At 39.6% G+C, this 3,233-nt stretch overlaps 1 long non-coding RNA gene across 1 annotated transcript; it reads left to right on the forward strand.

The window, feature by feature from the left end:
* The first annotated feature begins 226 nt into the window (after positions 1-226).
* Positions 227-2,956, forward strand: LOC133741756 (uncharacterized). The gene is made up of 3 exons (XR_009862102.1): positions 227-1,009; positions 1,685-1,760; positions 2,694-2,956. It is a non-coding gene; the product is annotated as an uncharacterized LOC133741756 (long non-coding RNA).
* The last annotated feature ends 277 nt before the right edge of the window (positions 2,957-3,233 follow it).

The raw sequence follows: 3,233 nt of genomic DNA on the forward strand, positions 1-3,233 counted from the left end.
ATTTACAATAATTCCTTGTATTAGGAAACTAGGCATTTTTATGCTCTATGTCTCTCTAGCGTCTCTGGAGTAGTACTGTAATACCCGAAAAATTCAAGTTAATTTCCGATGACGTTTTGGAAATGATTTCGTGGTCGTGGACACGAGTACGAAGCTTAGAGGAGTGTGGAATTAGTTCGAACGATTTTATTTTGAAAACTGAACGTTTTAGGGGGGGTCAAAGGAGTTGACTTTTTATACATTGGGAAATTGGGAAAACTTCCTTCATGAAAGTTGTAGAGCGCGTCGATACGAGTTCGTGGACATATGGAACGTAATATTCGGAGTTCGTATGAATAAGTTACGAATATTTGAAAATTGGGATTTTCTATAAATATGAAAAAAAATCCGAATATTGCAAATGAGGACAGAATTTCTGGAACTCCAGAAATTTCTCCCCATTTCTCTCCCGAGCCCAGCCGCGACCCCCTCCCTTCGTCACCTTCGTTCTTCCTCATCCGGCCACCGATTGATGTGAAACAAAGTGGGTTTTTCTGGTCTCGACCCCCTTTACGAGTTTGTAGAAGAAATCGAAGTGAAATACGAGCTTTATGAGGCTCTACAAGGTCGAGAAGAGAGCCTCGTCGGAGACGAAATCGCTCTTCCCCACTTTTTCTGGGCTCTACTTTGTCTGGCCATATCTTCCTCTACAGGCCTCCGATCGACCTGATTCCAAAAGCAATTTTTCTCACCGTGAAGTTTTCTACAACTTTCCAGAAGACATCGACTTGAGATAACCATCGTGGTGGCCGCTAGAAGACCGAGAAGCCGCACAGCCGAGCTGGAAATCGTCTTCCTTCGCCACCTTGGTTCTCCCAGCTCCGGCCACTATAGCTCGAGTTCTTTGAGGGCTTTTCTAGCCCAGAGGAAGTAGAAGCTATCCCCAAGAAGGCTTGCAGCGATTTGATCCGGGGTGATCGAATTTTAAAGATTGGGAAACTAGGGTTCTTCGGGTTTCAAAACTTGCGAGGTAAAATTCTACTTTTTGGCTTATAATCTGACTTTGGTGTAGTTATGAAAAGTGAAATTGGAGTTGAGTTGAAGGACTTTGATGTTGGGAGTTTTGTCTAATTTTGACTTTGGATGGGTGGCGGTGCCGCCACTGTGATGGTGGTTTCCGGCGACCTCCGGACACCCCAAGGACAGTTTCTGTCCATTTTTGTGTTCTACGTGTCGATACGATCGTTTGCATATATAATTCATAATTTTTGGATATCGTATGATGAAGTTATGAATTTTTAAGTTTCGATCGATTTCGATCGTTAGATTTGTGATATGTGAAGTTAGGACCGTCAGATGGACTTGTAGTTTTGATACGATGATCTTATGACTGTCCCAGTGGCTTTGTGTGGTCATGGGCGAAGATCCGACCGTTGGATCTTCGTATAAATGCAAAACGGTGATTAGGGAGGCGATTCGTGAGAATCCGTCCGTCGGATTTTTGTATAAATTTGTGAAGATGTTAGTAAGGACGATTCAGGAAGATCTGACCGTTGGATCTTCGTGATGATTTTTGGGGGGTGATCCTAAAGGCGATCCGTGAGGATCCGACCGTTGGATCATCATTTAATTTCGATCCGACCGTTGGATTGTCGTTTGAGTATGTTTTTGAGCTATTGGCTAAGTTAAGGTCATGTGTGATTAGGTGATTGACGGTCTCCCTTGGGTGAACGATTTCGGTGTGTATTGTGTTGAATTGAAGACGCAGCGGGAATATCGAGGTGAGTAAATCGCACATGGTTCATTCACGAACCGAAATTCGGTGATTTTATTTAATTGAGAAATTGTGGAAATTGTTTTACGAAAATAAATATTTGTTTTAAATTATATGGACTTGATCGACTACGGTCCATAGGTAAGTAAAATGTATTTAAACTATAAAAATGAATTTCTAGATTTTATTGCATGTGAACTATAGTTGGTATTAGTGGTCACTCTTGTGTGGGTGACTACGTATATATATATTTACGTGGAATATATATTGGATGGTGTGATTTACTGAGTTATATTTTGAGCATTACCCTTGGAATATGTGATTTATCTTAGATGTTGTGTTGTCTATGATAATGGGTAATTGAGTAAAGTGCGATAGTTGAGTCGTTGAGATGAATTAAATGAGGAGTCGAGTGAATTGAGAAAAGCAGTCATTCGTAAGGTGAACCTTGGCCCAGGTGACACTTTACGATACAGTTAGAGCTCTAGTCTGTCTGCCATCATACTGCTTGGGGGATAAACGAGTTATCATATGCCCTTGGGTATGACATGACATACTGAATGGGGTGATTAATATAATTAATCATAAGCCTGTAAGTATGATATACTGAATGGGGTGATTAATCTAATTAATCATAAGCCTGTAAGTATAATATACTGCATGGGATGATTTATATAAATAAATCATAAGCCTGTGAGTATATATTGAGTAAATAGTTGTTTGTTTTTGAGTAGTCATGTTGAGATGTGAGTTGATTGATGCTTGAAGTGACATTGTACACTTCAATTATTATGCAAAGAAAATACTTGAGTTAAATTTATGCATGAGTTGATTTGGTTACTTTAAATCGTGCAATCCTTTCATTTACTCATACGAGCTTTGCAAAAAGCTTACCGGGTTTGTATTGTTGCAATCCCGGTACACTATTCAAACGGTGTAGCGGGTAATCCTGCAGGTCAGGAGAATCAGGGCGGTGATCGAGCGGGTTAGAGTATTTGTTATAGTTTTACAGCATTTGTAATAGTGAGGTGAGTTAAGCTCATTGAGCCTTACAATTTGATTTAGTGAGAGTGTGTTGTAATAATTAACTTGAGGATTTGATTTATTGTAATATTGAGAGGTGTGAAGTGTGGTTGTTTGTGAGAAAAAAATTCAGGACGTTTATTCTATTAAGTTGTATAATTCATGTTTCGGATTTGGATTTGTTATTCAAAATCCGGGGCGTGACAAGTACCGAAGGAGGTTATCCGCTATTTCTACGTCTTAGAATGTATAATGAGTATGACTATATGTATGTACCACCTGTGGGTACTACCACTAGCTTCTTGTCTGTCTATCAGCGGAAGGGTATGTAACGGCCTATTCTGACTTGTGAGGAATATAAATGTTGAATTTCATTCAAAACTCTATCCATGGCTAAGCTATTTATGTATTTATTTGTTAATGAGAATTGAAGGATCACATGATCGACGTTCCCTCT

The sequence above is a fragment of the Rosa rugosa genome, chromosome 4 (assembly GCF_958449725.1).
Source record: "Rosa rugosa chromosome 4, drRosRugo1.1, whole genome shotgun sequence".
Lineage (NCBI taxonomy): Eukaryota > Viridiplantae > Streptophyta > Magnoliopsida > Rosales > Rosaceae > Rosa > Rosa rugosa.